The sequence below is a fragment of the Anas acuta genome, chromosome 16 (assembly GCF_963932015.1).
Source record: "Anas acuta chromosome 16, bAnaAcu1.1, whole genome shotgun sequence".
NCBI classification, from domain to species: Eukaryota; Metazoa; Chordata; class Aves; order Anseriformes; family Anatidae; genus Anas; species Anas acuta.
Window position 1 is genome coordinate 1,753,538 of NC_088994.1, and position 12,879 is coordinate 1,766,416.

General features: G+C 37.8%; 1 long non-coding RNA gene across 4 annotated transcripts in view; it reads right to left on the reverse strand.

The window, feature by feature from the left end:
* Positions 1-12,879, reverse strand: part of LOC137865713 (uncharacterized) — a 185,188-nt gene that overhangs the window by 51,882 nt on the left and 120,427 nt on the right. For 3 of the 4 annotated variants that reach the window (XR_011102045.1, XR_011102047.1, XR_011102044.1), the window contains 3 exons: positions 12,452-12,656; positions 4,394-4,459; positions 1,026-1,542 (listed from right to left, as the gene is read on the reverse strand). This is a non-coding gene — a long non-coding RNA (uncharacterized lncRNA). The remainder of the gene's footprint in view (positions 1-1,025; positions 1,543-4,393; positions 4,460-12,451; positions 12,657-12,879) is intronic. The other variant, XR_011102046.1, reaches the window with a different exon arrangement.

Genomic DNA, 12,879 nt, shown 5'->3' on the forward strand with positions numbered 1-12,879 from the left:
TCTTCCTCTTAATCTCTTGGCCCCCCCTGGCCAGATACCAAGGATCCCATAACAGCCACCAGCAGTCACCGGTTATTATCAGTTGTTCTGAAACTCCCAAACAGGTTGGCGATTCACAAGCAATTAAAACATTCTTTCCCAGCTATTCACAGTCATCTACATAACATCTATAGCAGTGTTAAATCAATCTCGACAGAGAAGACAGAAAAGAAAAACTGTAACTGTTAGAACTAGAAGTCAGGAATAACAAAAGCAAACAGGTTCATAAATTTAAGGAGTGTTTTCTGAAGACGTGATAAACTGACTGGAATGAGGGGGAGACCGGAGCACACTGCATCTGTGGTTCAAGAATTAAATTGCCAGTGCAGGGCCCAGAGGCAGGCAGGATTCAAACAGAATTATTGCAATTATTACATTATTACAGACTTATTTATTTATGGACACGAATTTATGGACACGAATTGGAATTGTTAAAACATTCCTCACAACGTGGGAAATAATTAAATGAAACAAAGCAGGAAAAGTGTGGGGGGAAAATGAAGGGAAATTAATGACTTCTCTAGGCTTGCATTTCACAACCAAAAATAAATACAAAAAAGGGTCAACATTTATGAACAACAATTTGCAAAGACTAGCCAAGCTTATGAAAAAAGATCAAGGGGAGGAATAATATATCCGACAGTGAGAAGTCTGAAGTGACAATAAAATGAAGAGGAGACATACCCATGATAGGAAAGGGTAAGGCAGAAAATAAAGGATAACTAGACACTGTTGAGAAAACCAGTACAAAATTTTTCTGGCATATAAAGAATGAGATGTCAGTAGAAGAGAAGACCGACTCTTAAGAGACAGTCTGAGTAATTTACTGAGACTACATGATGATTCTGCTAAAAAAAATTACTTTATCATTTTTATCTAGATTTGCAAAAATGATTTGTTGGAAACTGCCACATAGATATCTCTCCCAAAGAAAGAAAACTGAATTATAAAGGAGATTGTCAAGAAAGACGTTTCCCAATACTCACATTTGGCTGTAATACACTGCTGTGGTAACTGATGGCAGTCCCCTCCATGTAAAATAGCATGGCATTCGGGTAAAAGTGCTTACAACACCCTACAGGAAAAGTTGAGAAGTCATTGTGACAACAGAGTGTCAGAGTGTAGTATGTTCTATCTGCATCTCTTCCCTTTTTCTTCTTTCTTGAAAGATAAAATTGGTGCAGTTGATTCCTATCATTCCTCCCTATCTCATTTGCTATTTCTCCATGCCAACAAAATTCCAGGAGGCCAGGAGAAGAAACTTCAGGTAGCTTTATCAGATTCAAGTTGCCAGTTTGTGAAATTGTGTGTCCAAGTCCTAATTCCAAAGGAATTTGCATGGGGACGTAGTACTGATTTTCACAGTTTCGTATATTAATCTTTCTTCTTTGAAGGAGAGAAAGTACCAGTATGAGGAATGGAAAACACTTCTTTGGTGATAGCATACTGGTTGCATACCCATTTTGAGAGCCATGATAATGCAAATTTCTAGGGCAATGATATCTGTAATGACATAATCACATGCATATCATAAAGTATCTTTCCATTTTGGTGTGAATTTGTCACATAGCTAAGTAAATTGTAATAGGCAGAAATGATGACATAATTTTCTACATTTTTTCCATTCACAAACTGTATTTGGTTATCCATTTTAACTGTGTATTTAATTGGAAATTATTTCATGGATTTCTCTGCAGTTTTCCTGTCTTCCTTCCCTACCTTTCCAAACAACTAACCTTGGTGCTTGCTTCTCTCTGTGAAATATCCAAATTTTAAGCATTGACATTTGCTTGTTATTTTTTATTTGTGTCATATACATACTATTTCCATCACCTATCTGGTTTTTACAAACACAGTTACATACCAACAATTCACAGTTATACTTAGAGACAGCACCAGACAGGTTTGTACTAAAAGACTGAATAACATTAATTTGGAGCAGAGTCAAAAGAAAATACATGTGCTTTTTGATTTCCACAACATGCAAAACACAATATCCTGTTACTACACTGTATATCCATATTTCTAATGGTAGTAATATTTTTATTTACTGTGGGCCAGAAGACTTTACCTACATTTGCAAAGCATTTTTGTAAGGATAATGTAATATTCACCATGAATGCTGAGTTCTGTTGTTATTGCTGTATTTAAATCTTATGACACAAACAAGATTCTTGGTTGGGGATTATTTTTTTATCTTTTAAGTGTGAGCAGTGAGAAATCACACATTACCTTCTTTTAGTTGCCTAAAATATGTATATCTAAGAAAAGTATCAGGATCTGTGCATCAGTTCTGCTACACCTGACCTACCTATTCATGCCACTAGTATACAAGCCATGCCCCCTAAATATTTAATTAAAAGTACAGTCATTCAATCATAATGATCTCCTTCCTTCCAGTTTAAATGACTCCAGTCTTGGATAAGACGTAACCCTGGAAAAATACATTATTATAGCTTTGGATCAGGTGCAATGTACCTTAACCCCTTACAGAAATGCAGAACTGAACTAGTCTGTAAATCTGCCATGTCTTCAGGCTATAAGGAGACACCGAAAAGGATAGGGCAGCAATATAAACAAATCTCAATTATTTAACACTTACTGCAATGCTTTTTAGTTATAAAGAGGAATAATACATAACAACTTTGGCAAGAAGGAAATCATTTGCCATCTCAAAAAAAAAAAAAAAAAAAAAAGGCAACATGAACCATTATTTATTTAAACTGAACGTGGGTAGAGGAAGATGTCACCCACAGCTAGGTTAGAACACTTTCTCCTCCTTCAGCAAAAGAAGTTTGCTATGGGTTTTTCCAGATCACACATACAGATCACACAAGTCTAGCCTGAATCACAGCATTAAGGACTGGGATAGAAGTGGACCAGAGTGTACACCAGTGTATTCCCACACCAAGATCATTAACCACAAGGAGCATATTAAAGACACTGATTTGAGCAGAATTACCATCACTGTAAATTAGAAGTGCATTAACTCAAACAAGTCAGGCCACCAGGTGGCAGATCATTAATAGTTTAAAACCTGTCTTGGGGTCTGATCATTATTTGATGTTATGATATTTTGTGAATATTAAGAGGTAGGGCTTCATTTAATAAAACAGCATTGGCTTTATAGAAGAATGGACTGTTTGGGACAGAAAACATTGAATTTCTGAAATAATTCTAAATGAAAAAAAAAAAAAAGCCTTCTGGCTGCAATGTTTCCTATACAAAATCTTTGAAGTATATACAGTTTTATATCTACCTGTAACTGCTGTTCATTAGCTGTTATTTAGGCATGCTAACTATAATCAATTTGAGAAGAGACTGAGAAAGAGAACATAATCAAAAAGCCTTGTTAAGACTTCCTAGTGAAGAATTAGACCAAGAAATACACAATGAAAAAATGCACATTATTCTGAACTTAATATTTGGTACAGAGTAGATACAATGAAAGTGTATCCTCTTTGCTGTTTGCCATTAACAGATGCACAACTAGTTAAATTTAATGTCCTATGACTCTTACATTTCTTTACCACCTAGCCACTTTATTATTACTGGTCAAGGTACTGGCATGTGTATGTTGGAATAACTTGATTTAATTTTATGGAGCTATACCAACAGATTCAGGCCACGGTTCCAGCTGTTATTTGTCAAATAGATTAGGAGCTTTCTTCTTCTATAGTGTGGTGTGAGAATGACCTCAAGTAAAATTCTTCCCCATGGCAGCTAAACAAACTAGTATACTGGGCAGTGTATCATCATTACTACTGGGTGAACAAATGGACTTTGGATCTTCTAATCAAACCTCATCTCTCAAAAGCAAGAAAGCCCCTAGGACCCTTGAAGCTCCTCAAGCTTTATTTGTGTCAGCAGGAAATCTTCCCTAGTCTAGAGGTAAAAAGTATGCTTTATTATTCTAGTTTCACAAATTCCAATAATTATATTTGGATTCTGGATTTTTTAACATCTCAAAGAGAGCTTAAGCATGGCAGAAAAATGGAAAATGATGTGGTACCACCCATATCTTACCTTTATTTCCTTTTGCAGAGGCAAGTCATGCCAAAACTTGAGATCTAAGGTTTTCTTCTCAGCACTTTTTCCAAACAAAACAGAGCCGCTCTTCCATAAACTACAGCCATCAATCTCAGTGAGCCACTACTCTGCTGAAACAGGCAGCAGCAATTTACCCGCACACCCATAAGCAGTATGGTTATGGGGGCCTATTCTCAGAGCATCTTTTCCTCTGTTGTTAGAAGCATAGGCATAAGTACTGAAATACTGTGAATACCTGTCACTTTCACCAACACAGTCTTTTACTTCTAATTCTGTAGTTAGAATTTCAGAGTTGTAGACCTACCTCTGCCATCGGCATGCCATATAACCATGGGCAGCATTTCTTCCCTTTGTGTTTCAGTTTCTCCACCTGTAACACAAGGATAATGCTTATTTACCTCATTCAGTACTTGTTAAGTGCCAGCGGCCAGTATTTTAAAGCACGCCAAAATTCATAAGTGAAAGGTATTAAAATCAAAGATTGCAATGCAACATAGTAGTATATTAATGTGAGTTGCCTTGCATTAATATCTGCAGGCATAAATCTGTTTCTCTCTAAAGTGAAACACAGCTTTTTTTCAAGCCCTACAAAATCTAGATGGTCATTTTAGTTAAAATGATGCAGGAAGATCAGGGCAAAACCTATACTATTTCACAATTTGAGTTTTTAGTGCAAAATATTAATTGCTTATGGAAACAAGAGAGGACATGCACTATAGAAAATAAACATGAAAATAGTTGCTAGGACTAGTACTGAATAGTTAGACCACTCTAGTAGGTGTAACTATGCATTGAAGCTGACAGTTCTACCATGAAGTGGTTAATTAGTTTCTTCTTGAGAAAACTATGCTTACAATGGTGCATAAGAACTGTAGTGAGGGTTTTGTTCAAAAGCTCAAACTAAAAAGACCATGAAGCAACCTTTCACTGACACAGAATTTATTTTTTGCAGAAAGCTTTTAAAACTTCTACTACATAACTGAATCATACCCAATATTAGTTAATCAATACACTGTAAAGTTTTGTTTTGTTTTGTTAGCTGTTGAGTTCATATAAATATGCATGGTATGTTATAAGTACCTTCTACAAATTTGCCCTTGTGGTGACATATTTTGAGCCTAGAGATTAGAGTTCAGGAAAAGCATGCAATAAATTAATGAAGCAAAATGAAAAAAAAAAATTTTTTTTTTGGCTAGATTCTTCTTTGCACTGTAGTAAGAGTAATTTACTAGACCCTGCTGAATGTTAGAATATGGTTTTTATGCACTGACATATACTCCCTACATAGCACTGCAGACGAGGCTTTGAAGTCTTGCTCTTCCACTCAGTTTGAACACCAGGACAGAAATAGCAGCAGTAGAGGATTACAAAATCCTGACACGCCAGGCAATGAAGTAACTCTTTTCTTTGCTCCTTGGGGAAATCCAGTGTGATTAAAAGAAAAATAATTGTTCATGTTCTTATTAGGCTGGCAAGCATGAATCTCTGGAATAGGATCAGACATTGGCTGTCAAGCCTTTTGTGAAATCGTATAGTGCTCCAAAACTATACAGCCATCTCCAGGAAAGAGAATGCAATATGAAACTGTTTTTCAAAGAATAAAAAAGCCCACAATTTAAAATTAGGGTTTGACATAAATCCAACAGGCTGCTGTTGGGTGGTACATGAGGGATAAAACTGGTCCTGTTGCATTAACAATATGGATTGCTTACTTTGAAAAAACTATCATAATTTGGAATGAAGAACACGTTTCATACTTGATAAATTCTAACATAGTTAATGTTGTGCCGTTCATGTTAAAATTACAAGCTTGATTTGGCTAATGTTTTCAGTTATGTCATTAAGTATCACCCATTTAAAAATGGAAAAAGTTTTCAAAAAAGCAATCTATATTCATACAAATCTAAGCTGAACTTACTATTGCACAGGTTTTTAATCATATGCTGTTTTACACTAATTCCTAGTTAGACAGAAAGGAACAAACAGCTCCCATGCCCTCAGTAGTGTCTTGCAATTCACCAAAACATAGAGGAAGCTTCTTAGCATAGCAATATAACATATTCATTGTATGCCAGCTGAAGTATTGCAAAGTTTGCATCTGTTGTCATGAAGATAGATTGATATTAGATAGATAGGATTCGTTCCAATTTGACACTATTCTAGCCTTCATTGTCCCTGCTTTCAAGCTAAGTGAAGAGCTATTTCCACAACAACTATGGAACAATTCATTTGTATCCTTTCAGAATACACAAGATCATTACCTCTGTGGCAAAACAGCCTTGTGATGGAAGGCCCTTCTAAATGATAAATTGCGCTTTTAAGAAATGTTGTTTGGAAGGCTACGATCCCCAAATTACTCTCTCTTGTATTCCTAACCTGTGTGTTCTGATAAGCTGGTGAGAGTTTTGATTTTAGTAACTATATTTCAGTACTGTAAGTACGTGTTTGTTATGAAAATATTTTCAGACACAGCATACATCCAGCTGCAATCCACTAACCAGGTACGTTTGCATTCCCATATTTAGCTGCACCACAGTCATGGGAAATGTACATACACCTTAAAACCATACTTTTCTGCATGCATTTGCCAAATTTAAAAAAAATGTAGCCCAAATCTCAGCATATTCAAGATTATTTGTAGGATATTTAAAATAATAATAAAAGTAATAATAAAAAGATTTGCAAATGTTTTAAGCAATCCATGAGTGAAGTTGTACTAAGATAAAATTTAAGGCAAATGTACTGCAAGGTCTAAGTATGTATCATCTCAATTTCCCTGGGCAGCCATATCAACTGTACTTCAACAATGACCTGAAGCCACTGTCCCCTTTAGATTTTCCCTAAATTTCCGTAATCAAATAGGAGTTCTGCTCTAAATAGATGGTTTCCTTATGAAGAAGATAAAAAGAAAAATTAGTGGTTTTAGAAGAATTCTGAAGTACTACAACCACCCAGTCTTAGAGGATACCATTTGTTCTCAAATTGCTATTGCAAATGAGTTACACTCTCACTCTTACTTTGGCAAGAAGTCATGTAACTCCACATTTACAGAACCTATAGTAAGATTTAATGTGTTGCCTGGTAACAGTGGTATTAACAGTTTTAATGCACTTCTAATTTTTGATGCTTATGGAGATATTCTTCCATGCTATGACACCTGAGCACATACTCCATTAAAGCTTAAACAACTTAACACTATTAATAGCACTGTCATCCAACATACTACGTTTTTCTGTACCAGCAAATGACAAATAGATCAGACAAACTTTTATACAATTCCTTCTTTGTGCAGATGCAGGAGATAAGGACACATACCACCCAGCACAGATATCCTAAGAATTTAAAAACAAAGGTGTATGCCATCTAAGCTAAGTAATCTGGTGTACAGATGTCTTCCTTCAGCATAAATGCCACCTAGCCTTGATCTGACTGTACCCACTAAACCTATCTTCTCCAGTGAAATATGCTGGCCTTGACCTTAAATGCAAACATGACTTCTGCAGACTTATTGCAAACTTAATCCAATTTCTTAGGTCTGAATGCAAGGATTTATGCTCAAATTCAGCCCTGATGTAAGCTATGCAAACATAGCAATAATAATCTTTAATATGTCAGTACTTCAAACAGAACATAAACTCTACAAATACCTTTTATGTAATATCTTGTTAAAAAATATATCTATGCCTCTTGGTATTTCTTGTGAACACATCTCTGTTTTTTGCATACATTTTTAGACATTAATGCTAAGGTATTTCTGAACCCTACACTAAAGCAAGTACCCAAAGAAATTTGACTTATTTGATTACTTTTAATCTTAAGTTTCTAGATAGACATAAAAAAAATACTGTTTGCTCTTCCATGTTACTCATGTCACAGGTTAAATATTTCCTAATACATAATATGCTATAATTGGTGTCCAGCTCAACAGCGTTCAGTAAGACTGATGTTTTTACATGTCTAATTTAAATTCAAATTCTTGCTAATTTGTGTCTGGATTGCTGATAAGTATCAGCCAGAATTCACTCTGTTCTCTTTATGAAGTCCACACAGAGGAAAGTACAAAGTTTCTTGGCTTCTGGAAAGAACCAAATCTCTGTCATTGTACCAACTTATATTGTACATTAAAGGTGGATTTGAGCCCTGGGCTGTAGGTTGGGGACCCCCCCCTCGTGTCCAGAGTGAGACCTGGGGCTCAGCTGGGAGCTGGCAGCTAGCAGCACTGCTGTCTGCCTGAGACTGCTGCCACACTTGAGTTCTCTTTCTTCTCCCTGTGTTTAGGAGCCAGAGTATAGTGCTTTGTTACAAAATGGTGCAATTAGCTTGTAACAAATTATAGCTATAGTACATCATAATTTAATACATAGAAGTTCCTTTAAGCAACAGAAAAACAAACAAATAAACAAAAAACAACAACAACAAACACCAGAATTTCCCAAGAGCAGCACTGTCCTGCTGATGCAGAAGCCCCACCAGCAATGCCACAGGGTCAGAGACGAGTGGCTCCAGTGTCAGACAAGTCCAACTGCACATAAGACCCTTGCTCCTCAGCAGCTCCTCCTGGAAGGGCCTCTGTATGTTTGCAGGGCAGAACTCTGAGCTCCTACACAGCTCCTGTGGATTGGAGCCCTGCTTGTAGCCAGTCTCTCTCCGTTGCTGCCAGACCACACAGATCTCCTTACTTCTCTATACAAGTTTACATCCATGTGATCTAAGCCACTCCATTGAAGTCATCCTTCAGAGAAGAAAAGGAATTCCTGGGGAATTCCTGTTTCCTAATGCTCCTTTGACCACGGTAAGGAGCTACAGGACACAGACAAAAAGGGAACACTGGCACTGCAGCTGCTCACTGAGGGCAGCCCTGTACCACCAGCTTGGCAGGTGGTAGGATTAATCTTAGTGTGTTTTTCCAGTGCTTCAGCTTAAAATCATGCTGTTTTTAAGAGACAGCACTTCTTATGCTTGCTTCAGTGCCTCAAATCGTTCAACCCAACATAACCTAAAAACTTGGGTAACCATACACACAGCCATCAAGAGACTTAAAAACTGCACGGTCACTTCTGAATAGCAATTACTGCAGCTACCTATTTGTGGACTGCATGCTGCACATGTAACTGAAGCTGGAGCATCTGATTAGCTATGATCTTTCAGGTTTCAGATTTCCTCCAAGATGAATTATCTAAATCTAATAAAAAATTCAAAAACCCACCCCAATTATTTAAGCTTCTCCGTAGAGTAACAAATGGTGATAAAACAGAGGTTCATCAACATTTCCATTAGGAATTAAATTGTTCAAATGTCTAAAAGTAATTAAATCCATAAAAACTCCTTTAGTTATTTATTTGCATTTTTACTAGTCTCTAATAGAAGGAACACTATTCAACACCCTATATGCTCTTGGCAGTCTTTTGAAGAAAGTAATAAAAGGTAATAATAATAATACCTAGCTCTCACACGGTGCTTTCACTAGTAGACCTTAAAGCGCTTTACAAAGTAATTAAGCCTCTTTATAGGCTTTAGTTGCAGCAAGTGAAAATCATGTCTATACATGTGTATCCATGTTTTGCACATAATAGTGGTACACAAGCCATATATTTTAAGATTATCTTAGAGATAGCCCAGTGTAAAAAAAAATGACAAACACCTACTCTAATTTATCACACTCCTTAGAATTTGTTTTCCTGAAGGCTGGAAGAAATGGTGAAAACTGTTTGAATATTTCAAGGCTGTCAAGATTAACATATGATGCATTCAGTTCCTGCAGGCTTCTGAAAGTTAGTTAACATTCAGATGTCCATCCCCAGATCGTCATTCCTTGGTGCCAGAGAAGAAAACAATATGAGCCTCTCTTGCCTACACTATACAAATAATAAACCTGTTTAATGGATGCACTGTTGCAAAATTGCAACACTTTTACAGTTCATCATTCTAATTTCTCTACTCAGAGACCCTGTGGGTGAGATTCATGCATTAAACAAGAACTGTGATCATGACAAAGTAGCATCTTTTGAAACATAACCAAACTAGCTTCCTGGAAGCGAAGAAAATGCTTCAAAGAGGACAAGAAGCTCAGGAGTTTTCAAGTTGCATTTCAGTTTTAAAGAGAAAAAGCAAATGCACTTTCAGTTCTGGTTTCTTTTTATTAACCTGTATTTTTGCTTTGTATCATTCAGATGTACACAGTTAAATCTCCATCTGTTGAAAAGTATGGGATGTTGAAAACTGTGCTTTCATGATGACTTTCATTATCTAACTCAGATCTCAACTAAAGATCATTATTTGGGAAACTCAAAGTTTCTAAAGCCACACGTTGGGCTTTGACTGACCTACTCTATTTTTGGAGAGGACAGTCAGTCATGAAATCTCCCTAGTCTCAGACCAGGCTGAGGGTCACAGTGTAGCAACCATATCACTTCACCTCATAAACATCTGGAATTTCCTCCACAGCAATTTTTATAATAAAAGATCCCTTCTTTCACACACTGAACTATTACTTAGCGGAAAACAAACGTATCTCACAAACAGGGAAACTCAGGACAGCCCGAGCTTTCCCCTTATTCTGCCCCATGCCAACAAACTGGGATAACCTATTCCCTCTGAACTTCCACAGGCTGTCTTCCAGAAGTGCCCCCTGCAGGTGATGCTCACGACACCTCCTCATGTTTGACAACTGTATTTCTTCTTAAGAAGACTTTAATTATTTAGCATCCTTAGGACCTCTTGCCTCCTGGCAGAAAAAGCCCTCAAAAAGCACACACGTACATGACTGCCATGTCTGGCAAGGCATTTTTATCTTCCATGTATTCTTCTTCAGGAATGCAATACAAGTTTTAAAGCAGGGATATTCCACTCATGAATTTCCAGCGCAGGCTTGGCTCTACACTCCTCCCATGGCTGCTGTCAAGCAGCTCATGCTCCCTACTTCTCCTGTGTTTTCAGGAAACTTTCCACCTCTGCCATTTTTCAATTATCTCCCACATTCCCTTCCCTCCTCTCGCACAAGGCCTCCCCCTTCTCTTGCCCCTAAACAGTCCTAGTGGATCCCAAAATGTCCTATCACCCACTCCTACTCCTCCTGTCACCCTTGAAAATAGCAAGACTGAGCTTTTCTGTTCTCTCCCTCTTTTGCAAGACATCCCTGTCAGCCCCTAATCACCTGCCTCCTCTTTTCAATTGCCTTTTGCTGCTCGGTGTTCCAAAACACAGCAAAAGACCAAACACACACAGGATGACTGATCGCACTCTGACAAGCACAGCTCACCTCAAGAGGCAGTCCGTTCGGAGCCTGTCATTTACATCAGGCAGCCGGGCTGTTAGAGCAGCTGTAAGTCAGGCCACCTGGCCAAGCAGCATGAATTTACATCCTGCTCTGTTGGCCGTTGGCTTGTGGGACTGGGCGTCAGTCCTCGGGCGCAGGAGGAATGCAGGCTGCCTCTTAACTGTCCCCATGCCATACAAATCGTCCTGCAAAGTACATGCCACACGAGTCTGTCACTGAGTCTCCCTCAGTAGCTAGGTGGCATATCAATATTTCTATAATTTTACACAGCATCATCTGTGTCGTTCGTACCATTATTACATTTAGCTCCCCTTCTGTCTCAATCTTATGTGACATACTATGCTTTACTCAAAATATGCATATACCCTAACTTTATTTGGGAATGATAAATAGGATCTTCAGAAAGCTATGGAGCATATGTTTGCTTCTACTAATTGATATAAACTGTTTTCCTTTTTAGGGAACTCTGTTCAAAATAATTCTACACTTATTGGATTTAAACCAGAATATAGACTGTTTCAGGGTGGATGGCTGATGGCAGCGTGCTGCCTGGTAAGCTGACTGCAAAGGAGGGATCCAAAGCAACTCGTGTCTCGTGAGGGCAGCTGTTACTCCATCAAGATATGACTGTTACAGCATCGTGCTTAGTTTTCCCTGCCTGCACAAATGGTAATAGTATATGTTTACCTACTCTGAAGTCCTGTCATCTAGCACTTTTGTGCAGGTGACAAAAATGATGATAAGCCCACATTCAGATGGTTAAAAAAATTGTGTGTACCAACATGAGTAAGTTTATGCTATGAAGAAATGTTACTGCTTACAAAAAGATGGATGAAAAATGACTTGTACAAACAGATCTGCTAATATAAATAAAACATGCTTTACAGAAGGTTAAATAAAACTGCCTGGCATAATTAGATAGTACAATTCCTTGTAAGAAAAAGGCCACCAACACAGCAATACTGGAAGAATAACTATCTAGAAGAACTGAACAAAGGACTGGTAAATTATTTAAAAATATATACTAAAATATCTATTTGAAACAGACTACCATTTCTTGTATGCGATGAGTCCTTGTAAACTTACTGAATGAATCCTTCAGCGCGTGCCTTCAGCTCCATCCCATCTTCCAAAGTGAGAGTCACACTGGGAGGTGCAGTGGAACTGGACAGAGTGGGAAGGACAGCGCACCTCTGTGCCTTGGTTCCCAGCACTGGCAGCCATGTGAATGGACTTGTGTCTGCCCTTTCCCTGTTCCCTTGCTCTACGGTTGCCATACAGAACAAAACCTCTGAAGAATGCAAGGATATGTAAGACACCGGAGGTTTCCAACCAAGAAATCAAAAGAATTTCTTCACACACACACACACACACACACACACACACACACACACAAAAAAAAAAAAAAAAAAAAAGTTCTTAAAAACATGCTGCTCTTTCCAGGGTTTAAGCACACTCTGATTACAGGGATGTGGGAGCCCGCAGTACCTCAGTGGAGCCAAGCAAAGCTTGAC